Raw genomic sequence first — 12,405 nt, forward strand, 5'->3', positions numbered from 1 at the left:
AACAGTATGTCGATGTATGAGGGGGATGTTTTAAATGAGCCGTCATGTTGTTGGTGAATGTGTTTTCACTTGACTGACTGACTTCTTTCAATTACTGTCTTGTGTTTGTTTAACTCTCATGTTCACTCTTTATCATGACTACTCAACTGCTGCAATTAGTAATGCATGGAATTGCTCAGACTTAGAAATATCATGATACTAAGCAGAAATCCCCTTCACTCAACCACTTCCCAGAAGAAATTCATTCATCACCCACTCTGCATGAGAGTGAACACAGTTAGAAAGCTCGGCGATCATATGCATGCAGTGAAGGGAGAATATGAAAGACAAATTTCAAGTAAGAGTTGTTTAAAGTGTGCATGCAATGCTGCTGTTTTGAAATAGGAAAATACAGATAAGTGTGCTGAATGCATTACCTATTAAAAGAGAATACAAGAAAAATCCAATTTACCACCACAGAGTGAAGTTTCTCTGAGGCAGACTGTCTTATTGGCCGTCCCCCTGCTCAGATCAGTATCAGGATGCTTGATCTTATGAAGCAAACGGCCTTATGCGGATTCATCTTTCATCTGCTAGTTTGACAGCTTTCAGTAAAAGACTTATGAAATACTTGGGAATTAAATCTGAAGCCCCTCAGCATGGCAATGCCTTTTTTTTTGTTGTCTCTTAGCATACAAAACAGGGGTGTTTTACAATATTGTTTCAATCAATAGGTTTGTTCTATTGATCACTAGTCAATGTCTGAATAAGGATCTAAGTGAATGTGTGCACAGATAAACTGTGTATTTGAACTTATGGCCATTCGCTTAAACAAAATAAAGCCAATGTTTTCCTGAGATCAAGTAATATTGCCAGAAAAGAGGAGAGAGAGGAGAGACTAAGCATCTGAGTGAACCCTGAATGGCATAAATTATGTCAGCGCAATGGGTGTTTTTCTGTTCTGTCTGAGCCCTTTCAATCCAAAAAACATATGCTGTCTATCCGCTCTGAACATGGGATTCATATTTAGATGTATTAGATTTAAGCCAGTGTAAAAAAAAAATGAAAGAAATTTCCAACAAAACAGTCCTCTTTTTTTCATAAGAAAGGTGATCCAGTAGTTGAAAACTTGCATGTCTTGAATTGTGCAATTCATCAGGGCTTCGTAGAGAACCTGTCAAAAATGAGGAAAACATATTAAACTGTTGATTATTTCTGAAATCAACAGCATGTCTTAAAAACATGTGTGTATAGACCTACCAGTCCTAAATACATGATGTGCAGCTGATCTGCAGAAGTTTCCCCTCCTTTTAGATCAAGATGAAGGTTTGTCTCTCTGCTCAGAAGTAGCACCAAATGACTTTTCAACAGTGTAATATTCACTAACCTACAAGTGGCTTTACTTCTAATCTCAAGAATGCCTGTGAATTTTAAGGCACTTCTTCTATAACTGATCAACCAAAGATAAGAATGACTAGAATGACGTACTGTTTTGAGACTGCTTTTATCGTTCTGATCCGGCTCAGTTTTGAGCAATAAGATTTAAATTATTAAGGTGTATTATCGATAACATAAAATACAAGCCCTTAAATAATCTTAGCGGTGCATCAGTCACAGACACCAACACTTCAAGAGAAATGAAACTAGTCTGACTCACTACACACCAACAACCGTACAGACAATGTTCACTGAATTTCTCACACTCTCTGTTCATATGTTGGTTTTTGGAAATCATTGATTGAGCAGTTACTATTAGCATATCACATGCACGCTCTGAGCATAAAGGAAATGCAGTTAAGTTGCAAAGATACAGATAAGGTCTCTCTCGCTCTCTCTCTCTCTCTCTCTCTCTCTCGCTCTCTCTCTCTTATAACAATATATTGATTTTGACTTAGCCTCACAGTGTCAAGGTTGTACTTGTTCTCTCTCACACACAGGTACATACATACGTACAAGTATATATGTAATTTCTTTGTCGTGTGTAGTGTCTCTTCAGCAGTTTGTTTGAGCACACAGATTCAGCGTTAAGACTACAAAGAGTGCCTCTCGAAGAAGAGTGTGCCCGTCAAACAGTGGGGAAACAAAAACAGACTTATGAAAGGGCGCTGTATAGGTTTTCACTGTGGTGTGAAAGCGGTGTAAAGGCAGGCAACAAAGGACAGAACATCAGCCCTTTTCATTGAGGCCAAAGTCAGGGTTGCATATAAATAATAGGAATGGTAAGTTGATATTTAAGTATTCTTGCTACCCTAGTCTAGCTGAGTGAAATAATGGAAGTGCCAGATGTTTAAGGTAGGACTGGCTTGGTCTGACAATGTCACACTGGGTCATCCACTCTGTAGTTTGTGGACTCAAGGATGCATTTTAATTTCCACGATGGCTCGGGTAAATATTATTCTTTTAAGGTAGAAAGTGAAAAGTTATCTTTACCATATTCACTGTTGATTGTGACAGATAGCCTCTTTGATCTTTTAGCCTAGTCTTGTGAGCCATGACTTACTTCACTGTTCGCTGCTCCTGGGGTGGAGAGAGCTGGTCAAAGAAGACGTGCATTAAAATGAATTTTCATGTCAGTTTGAATCACTCTTCCAAACCTGCTTGCTAGTGTGTGTGTGTGTGTGTGTGTGTGTGTGTGTGTGTGTGTGTGTGTGTGTGTGTGTGTGTGTGTGTGTGTGTGTGTGTGTGTGTGTGTGTGTGTGTGTGTCCACACTGCACTTGTGTTGCCCAACCTACTTTGTGGGATCCAGAAATGCTATTAAGGTGATGTTTTGCAATGAAGGTTACAAATGTGTTCAGGATGTGTTAAGGGTAAAGATAAAGGTTGCACACTCAGCACATCAATCATTCATACCTGTTTTGTGCAGCTCGGGGCCTGATTCACTGTTTAGTGAATCAAGAGGGGGGGGGGGGGGGGGGGGGGGGGGGGGGGGAATGAAAGCAAGTTCAATTGCACTTGTCATTTTGAGTACATTTTGTGAATGATCAACTAAGAATCAAAGACATCCTGCTCTAGAAGGAGTATTATGACTTGCTTGGAACTGAGTGGCTCCTGTGTTCCGTCAGATGGGCATTACAGCAGGATAATATGAATATTGGCCAAAAAATAGATAGAAAAATAAGGTATTTTCACAAAATGGAGTCCGTCAGGGCTGCCCTTTGTCACCGTTTCTGTTCGTAATTTTTACAGACAGAATTTCTAGGCGCAGCTGGTGGCCAGAGGGGGACAGGTTTGGGAGCCACAGGATTTCATCTCTGCTTTTTGCAGATGATGTTGTCCTGTTGGCTCCATCGAACCTGGACCTACAGCATGCACTGGGGCGGTTCGCAGCCGAGTGTGAAGTGGTGAGGATGAAGATCAGCAACTCCAAATCTCAGGCCATGAGCCTCGATCATTAGAAGGTGTTCTGCCCTCTCCAGGCCGGTGGAGAGACCCTGACTCAAGTGGAGGAGTTCAAGTATCTTGGGGTTTTGTTCATGAGTGGGGGATGGATGGAGCGTGAGACTGACAGGCGAATCGGTGCAGCGGCTGCAGTGATGCGGTCGTTGTGTTGGTCCGTTGTGGTGAAGAGAGAGCTGAGCTCTCAATTTACCGGTCAGTCTGCATTCCCACCCTCACCTATGGTCATGAGCTTTGGGTCATGACCGAAAGGACAAGATCCCGAATACAAGCGACTGAAATTAACTTCCTCCACAGGGTGGCTGGGCGCTGGGCGATGGTAAGACCTAGGACACACTGGAGAGTCTACGTCTCTCGGCTGGCCTGGGAACGCCTCGGGATCCTCCCAGAAGAGCTGGACGAAGTGTCTGGGGACAGGGAAGTCTGGTCATCCCTACTTGGACTGCTGGCCCTGTGACCCAGACCCAGATAAGTGGTTGAATGGATGGATGGGATGTCACAAAATCAAAGCTGTGAAGAAAAGAAATCGTCAGAAGATTCAGAAAATATTTCAAGAAATGAAGATTTCTTTCTTTAAGAGAGAATATTTTAGCATAAAGTCTGAAAACAAGAGTTGTGGCGAACCAGCTATGGAATTGCCTTTCACCACAACAGTAGCATATCTTCTGAAAATTTAGACAATTTTCACCTTCTTTCGCTGTATGTATGATAAAAATAGACCTATCATAAATAATATGTATGTTTTCAGACAAGTGCCTCACATTGCTTGTTCTGCCTAAAATTGTTAATCTGAATCTCACTAGTATTTCACATAATCTCAAACACATATGAGACCTTTGGTATTCATTATTGCAAATGCACTGAATGTTTGATAGTTTTAAAGTGCACGAGTTTAAAATTTTTTTTAGAATGCGTGACAGTTTACAAATGTTTGACGGTTTTATGATGTGTGACCGTTTTAAAATGTCTGATAGTTTTCGAATGCTTCAGAATTATGAAATGTTTCTCAAATTCAGACCCTGATCCAGAGTGAACAAATTTAAAAATGTGGCCTCAGTGGTACACATGCAAGACCCACATGCTGAGAATGTCAATGATAACGCCATCGCCCCACGTCTCAGCCCATTAATCCCACGACTTCAGACTACTGATGCTGTTTGGTTTACTAAAGCAATATCTTCTTGTGGTTCTGTTTGTTCACAGTGCACATGTCTTTGCATGCTCCCTGTGGTCTTCTCCATTGGTGTATTTCTGTGGCATAGTTACAGTGCCACCTACAGGCCTGGCATCTCTACTACATGGTTTGGAGTTGTGTTCATGGTATCTTGCAGTTGCAGATATTTCCTGCCCCGATGCTGTGGGGATGAGAACCTTTAAGAATGACGGGGAGAAAAAAGGTTGTTTTGGCTTGAGCGGACCGGGCTTTGAAATGTGTGACAATTGTAGAATGTTTATTGGTTTTAAAATGTGCAAGAATTTTTGAAATGTTTTACATTTTTAGGACGTTTGAGCCTTTTGATATTTTTCAAAATTTTAGACAGAGATTTAAAATGCTTGAGATTTGTTATAGTTTTGAAATGTTTCAAAATGTATGACTTTTAAAACATGAGAGTTGCAAAGTGTCAATTTTAGAATGTTTGTGTTGAGCTTTTTATGTGTGACAGTTTTACAATATTTGAGAGTTTTAAAATGTACAAGAGTTTTAAAATATGTAGCTATTTTCGAATATTTGATAATTTGAGGACAGTGATTCTCAAGCTGTGGCATGTGAGCTCCATCCAGGTGGTACACAATGAAAAGTTTGAGTACCACTCGGCTAAGCAATTGTGTGTGTGTGTGTGTGTGTGTGTGTGTGTGTGTGTGTGTGTGTGTGTGTGTGTGTGTGTGTGCGCTCTCGTATTTCTATCCTTGTTGGGGCCAAATGTCCCCACAAGGATAGCAAAACGTGGAACGATGTGCCTTGTGGGGACCTTTTTCCGGTCCTAAGTAGGAGAAACAGTGTTTTCTTGATCATGTTGTTGTTACTGAAAAAAGTAAAAGTGCAAAAACATTTCTTTAGGGTTAGGCTTTGTTGTGGTGTGGGTTAGGGTTAGGGTAAGGGTCAGGGTTAGGGGCTAGACATGAATGGGAGTCAATGGAAGGTCCCCACAAGGATAGAAATACGAGACTGTGCGTGTGTGTGTGTGTGTGTGTGTGTGTGTGTGTGTGTGTGTGTGTGTGTGTGTTATTTTGTGCCTGACTTCATCAGCATGAAACTTGAGTAGATCAAACCCAGTTTTTTGTGAAGGATTGCACAAACACAATACTGCATGTCTTCTTGCATGTATTTTGCATTATGCCTGATGCTATCACCCTAATATAACACTCATAGGCAGATGAACTGACAGAGACAGATAGATTCACGCCACCATTAAGACAAAAGCTGAGATTTACATAACAGTAACTTTTTATGTGAGCGTATTTCATCAGGTTGAACTAAAGTGACGATGGGGTCATGTTTAGGGTTGTCTTGAATTACTTGTTTTGTGGGGCCAAACCAACCTTGTGGCTTCCAAATGCTGGACCCCACACTGTTTTGTATCTTTTTAAGGGTGGCTATATGTTTTTTTGGTGTGTGTGCATGCATGCGTGTGTGAATTTGATTTCTTTCCGATCTTTCCGATTTATGAACTTCTTATTTATGAACTTGGTACTGATGGCATCTACTCCTTGCTTTGCAGTGTGGGGGATTTTTAGAAAGATAATCATAATTAATTGAAAACATTCACCTATCATCTGTTTGTGCAAAGAGGAAAAACTGCACAGTGGATGCCTTTTATTAGGGCCTAACCTCCCAGTGCCCAATTCCCCAGAGTTCACTTTTACACAGGAAACCTTGAGTAGATTTGTCCCACCAGATGGGAAAGACCACTGGTATTCTGAGTATTTGGCAGTCAGAAGGGAGACATAAATGCAGGTATTCGTACACATAGTGGACAGACAGGAGGTGGATAAAGAGGATGAGAGTGAAAACAATAGAACTTGTATCTTCAGAGTGGCCAGCCTCGAGGTGGAAGAAGAGTCAGACTATCTGTGTTTGTCGTTAGAAAGAGTTTTTCAATGATAAAAACAGATGAGCGCCTCTTGATGATTCCTGACAACTCTGATCAGCCACGCGAGGAATGAGTTTACCTTTGTTTGTGTGCATTTGTGTCTGTATAGCACAAATCATAGTGTGGACATATGCTCCGTTTGTCATTTGATATGGCTTCGAAACTTAAAATTCTACATGGCTGTGACTTCTGCTACTGAATGAAACCGATAACATTGTTGGATTCTCATCATAATGTACAGCTGAAACTCTCATCAAGTCCACTTTGTCTTAGCTGACATTCATTTTTTTGTAACCTCATTGCCAAGATAACTTTCTTGTTTTGTTTTGTTGTGCAAAACCTCATATGCCCTCTTTCTTCATGGTTGAGCTGCCGTGTTGAAAGACATCAGCAGCTCGGCTCCTTAAATAGGTGCTATATATCAGTGTCACACCTGCTGTTTACTGACCCTCCTCTGACCGCATTTGGTTTTAATAAATCAAACCCATGAGAAACTGGAATTTATGAAAGACAGTAGGAAAAAGTAGGACGCAGGAAAACAACATGTCTTTATTTGACAGTGGACACAGTGACGAAGGCCCAACATTTATCTCGCATACATCATATCTTAATGTAAATGTAAATACAGCTTATAAAATTATAATGTGTAGATTTCTTTACATGACTTATGTACCACAGCCTCTAATAAAGAATAATTTTTCACCTTGACTAAAGTCAGATGAGATTGGCTTCAGCAGACTGTATGGTCATGTCAGCGTTGACACTCTTGCTTCACAGCGAGAATCTCTCTGGTTCAAAGCCTTACTGGGTCTTTCTGGAGCTTGCATGTTCTCTGTTAACTTGCACAAATATCTGCACTCCAGTTTCCTCTAACAGTTAAACAACAGGTCAAATGGTTAACCCTAAAGCATCCAATTATGAATGTAAGTGTGCCTGGCGTTTTGGCATCTCAGTGTTGGACTGATGACCAGGGTGTGTCCTGCCTCACTGATAGGTGGTCGATGACCCTGAGTAGAATGAAGCAGGCTAGGAGATGGATGAACAGGAGAAGCATGACTGATTTACTCTGAACTTCCCTAGTTATAAATACATGAAAAGGGACAACCATTGTTCGCTCCTTGTATCCCCCAAATAAATTACGTCTTAAACATATGATAGCCAGTAGCCCAGTAGCCAGCCCTGTTTTTTCAATGTCTCAAGAATAACACATTGCACTCAACTCAAAGAGAAAAACTTTAAACAAACCTAAGGCCATAGGGGACTTGAATGCACTGGAGTTGAAACCTGTTGAGGTCAGGACACTCCCTGAACTCCCTGAAAATAAAAGAAAATATGATTATGCAAATTTTAAAATGATTAAAACTGTATTTTTATACCTTCTGTGGTAGAATGTAAAAAAAGAAACACGTGCCAAGAATTCTTTACTTTGTAAGATTATTAAAATCTGTTATTGATGTATACAACACATAGTGTACTTACAATAGAACGGCCTTAATGAAGGCTGCTGGAAAACTTGTGAACACAGCACAGCACAGGTAAGCTGTGGTATAATGTGTGGAAAATTTGAGTGAGCTGTCACTATTGAGTAATGGTTTTTGGAGTGAAACAGAAAGGCTGTATTAATCTCTTAAAAATGTTCATAGTGATCCTCAAATAGTCGTGTGTCATAAGTTCAGATGCAGCAATACCATACAAAACGTCATTTTAACCTGAAGGAGGTGGAAATGATCATTCGTCTAATATTAATAAATGTAAGTACTTATGAGTTGGTGACACATGTATGCATCAATGGACATCTTATCATATAACGTTTTTCTTTCCTGACTAACACAGTCCAAAAATGCAGCTACAACACAAACTTCTTCAGAGCTGTGAACAGCAGATCATTATCTATTTTTGAAGTGTGGAGTGTTGATCAGTAGTATCAGTGGATTCCATCTGCTGCAGTTTCCTATAGACATATTGAATTGGACAACCAGAAGACCATTGAACTTTCTCAAAAGTGACTGGAAAGACAGTCAGCACCTCATTAAGTGTTCCAGAGAGACTCTCGTGATCCAAACTCACACTCCGTTTGAAAGACACGGAGGAATCCCTGAGCAAAACATTTCAACAAGGTGGCTTCAGACCTGACCTACTTTTTCTGCAAGTGCAACTTATTATAATTTCCAGATCTGAAGGAAAATGTAGGAACATGTGGAAGACAAGAGGTGTCTGAGGTTGGTTTTAGATTTATTGCCCCACATCTTGAGTACACAAAGTGCAACTCCTCCCTGTTTCACTGGCGATTTTTTTGCAATAAGTAGCCATAAGTTGAGAAAGTATTTCAGAGGTGACTGCAGTGCAGGAATGATAACTTCAATCATGTGTATTTAGAGAGTGCAGTTGTCTGAGATCCATTTGTTATAAAATACAAATAATGTTCTTAACATTATTTGTAACATCTGTAACATTTCTGATGAAGAAGATGGCAAAAGAAGACAATTATAGTCTCCTCACTGACATTAAGAGACACTGACATTAATAAGTCTTGCTGATTACTTTGTGGCCTATATGCACTTGCTCGGTTAACAATAAAACGTTAGGTTGATTTATAATCTTTATACACTAAGGGTAAATTCTGTGATAGATGATTGAGAGTTCTGTTTAGTTTTGTGCTGTGGTTACTTAAGGTTCAGGTTTTTGCGCCTTTGCAAGTTCAGCAGCGTACCCATCTCATTATCACAGCATCTCGATGTAACTGATACCAAAGGAAGTGCAGATTCAGGCATTCTGTGAGGAGGCCATGCTTTGCAGAACAATTTCTGTTTGAAGAGTGGTTATTCTGAAAGTGAAAATATGAAGAAATAATGTGAAGTTGCTGATGCTTTAGAACATTACAGCAGTGCAAAAACAATACCACGATGGAAAATATGTCAGAGCTGTCATCACCAATCTCAATAATGAACTTCTAAACCCAATAAATAAAAGCCTTATTTCTGTCTTTACCACAGGAAGGTCTGTATTTTATGTTAACATTGGTCTCTTCATGCTCACGAGAATTATTTCTAAGTTAACAAGAGTAGACAGAAACCCTGATGTTATTTAAACACTGGTTTGCTTTGCCATAATACAGAGAATCATAAAGTAGAACCAAATTAAACATAAGCAAGAGATTTTGAGGATTATTGCTGTGTGCTGGGTTTAGTGTGGGATTATTCTACAGAAGTTTTTCTGTTATATTGTATGCGTAAGGTCAACATTTCACCAGCTTACATATGTTTCTTTGCCTTTTGAGGACATTACATTGTTTTAATTTCCTGCAGCAGCCTCACTTTGAAATCAGATGCAACTGTTTACCTCGAAACCATACACAGGCCCTAAAACATGCCCTCCTTTAGAAATGTATACCTTTCCCAGGCAAACATCTCATTTTTCCATGTTGTGACATGAATCCCTATGGATTGCATGAGAGCAAGTTAAGTCCCTCACCAGTCGTGGACATGGCCGTCATATAGAGTGCACACAGACAGACTTGATTAATGTGTTCACTCCACATTTTAGAGGAGTTGCACTGCAGTGGTCAACATTTTTATGAATTCAGATCTTTAGAAAATAAATATATAAACATTTTAAATTTAAAGGGACAAAAAGGGTTCTTGGAAGGTAAGCTGACGTTTTCCATGAACACCTACTTGCATAACAGACATCCTGTTTTTGCTCTTACTAACTGAAAGGCAGGTGATAGTGTTGTAATCATTCTGGTATGATTATGGGAAGCCATTTGAATAGAATTTTTTTTAAATATGTGAACGTCTGGATGGAACTACCTCTGTCTCAAAAACAATATTTTCACATGTAATCCCATTTGTGCAAACAACACGTGAGGTTTCTGAAAGAAGCTACGAAAACACACTCACTCCGTCTGAATGTTCACTTTTCCAGATGGACAGGTCCTTAATTTTTTTTCTACAAATCAATGTCTCCACCACAAGTCCTGTGCACTCTCAAACTCAGACACAGCCTGGTTGGATAGAATATTTGACGAAATGCTGTGATGTGGTTGAGAGCTGCAGCTGCAGGCCAAAACAGATTTCATCTTTCCTTTCATGGTCTATCACATGGCCATTTATAGAGCTGAGCTTGCTTTTCTTAAATCCTTACATCCATTGTCAATAGCTTACACATACCCTTCACAGACCAGTCCAATTTTAATATTGTTTTAATCTTTTTTGTGTGTGGGTTCCAGCCAGTATACAATCTTATTTGACTGAAATTGATAATCATGTTACAGTTATTAAAGCTTTAATACAGCTGAAGCAAAGATTTGTATTGACTTGCTTACATTGATCTTCTATAGCATGTCTCATTCAATTGATTGTTTTAATCCAGTAATGCCAGTAATAACACATGCATGTGTACACACACACACATATTTAGTTATTATTTACTTTTTAAGACTGCTATTAGTGCCCATTTTTAGTTCCTCATCTATCTCATCCCAGAATGTAATAATGCTTCATAAAGCGAGCTCTCCATTTCAAAGGACCAGTAGTACAGTATGTCCCTATATGAGCGCTGTTATGGGACACATGCAGATCAGTGATGCTTGAAGTATCCTTGGGAAAAAAAAATAAGAGTCTTAAGTCTTGAGTTCAGAGATGGAATCTGTAACTGCAGCCAGATTCAGCCCTGTTGATGGCAAGAGACAGGCTTAACATGTCCCCATGGGCCAGTTTTAAAAGCAGCTCCAGTAATAGTTTTTTTTTTCTTTCTCTCTATCTCTCTTTGTCTTATGGGGCTCCAGCTGCCTCTTTTTTGTTCAAACTTCAAATCCAAATGCATATATCACGCAGAGTCATCAGTTTGCCATGTGACTCTTTTCTTTTCTATGTACTTCTGTGCATTTCGAGGTAAAACTGCAGGAGTGTTTTGCAGACATGCTTCAAGGCCTTTCCGCACAAAGCCAAAGACTCGGGGCTAAATTGGCGTACAGTTTCATGATTCACAAACCATGACAAATTAAAGGTTGCTGGCCTGATGCAGCCACAAGAACTGCTAAATTTGCTGCCTTCTGTGTGCTTCAGGGATGGATATGAATAATAACTTCATGAGAAAAAGGCGTATAAATTTCAGAGGTCCTGGTGTGAGGACATCTGTATTCTGAGAGAAGGTCAAGTGATTATAGGTCCAGGAGGGGAACACTGCGTCCTGTGTAGTGTGGTGGAGGGTCTGCTTATATTTGTAAGTCATGTTTTATAGGTGTGGGGCATGTGTTTTTTATCAGAGTGTGCTGCATAGATTTGCGAGCTTCCTGTCCTTCTGTGTACTATCTCACTATGTGTAGGTGTTTATATAGTGTGCCACATGCACTTTCAGTTACTTTTAAACGTGATTGAGCCCTGTGATGCAGATATCATTGGCCTGTGTCTGTTTACATTTGATAATAGTAATTTGGATTTAAAAATGTTTCAATTTGCTGTACTTGTGAAGACTTGTGTCACCGAGTAGTTACTGACAGGAAGTCATGATTCTTTCCAGCTTTGTCATTAAGTTCTTAGTTGATTCATGTTCTTCTTGTTAAATGGTCAATATTTAGAATCGTATTTTCAATCCTCAATCAATCATGCCTGCTCATGTTAAGTTTAGTTTTAATCAATCTGTCGGTTTAATGTTGCATTCCATGTTCTTTGTGTCATATTTACGCCACTCAATTCAGGCATCATGTCACTGCCTTACGTGAGACTGGTTAGGAGGTTAATGTCAGTGATCAGCAGTGTGGCTTCATACAAAAAACACAGCAGCACACACTTGAGTTTTACTTTGAGACTACAGATAGCAAAGTACGAGGAAGGCATGAATGTGCTGCACTGTCTGCTGATGTGTCAAAGTCATATAAGAAACTACGATAGAGCAAGTGTGGTGTTGATGGTTGGAGATGACAGAAATATGTCAAAG

The sequence above is a fragment of the Salarias fasciatus genome, chromosome 23 (assembly GCF_902148845.1).
Source record: "Salarias fasciatus chromosome 23, fSalaFa1.1, whole genome shotgun sequence".
Classification (NCBI taxonomy): Eukaryota; Metazoa; Chordata; class Actinopteri; order Blenniiformes; family Blenniidae; genus Salarias; species Salarias fasciatus.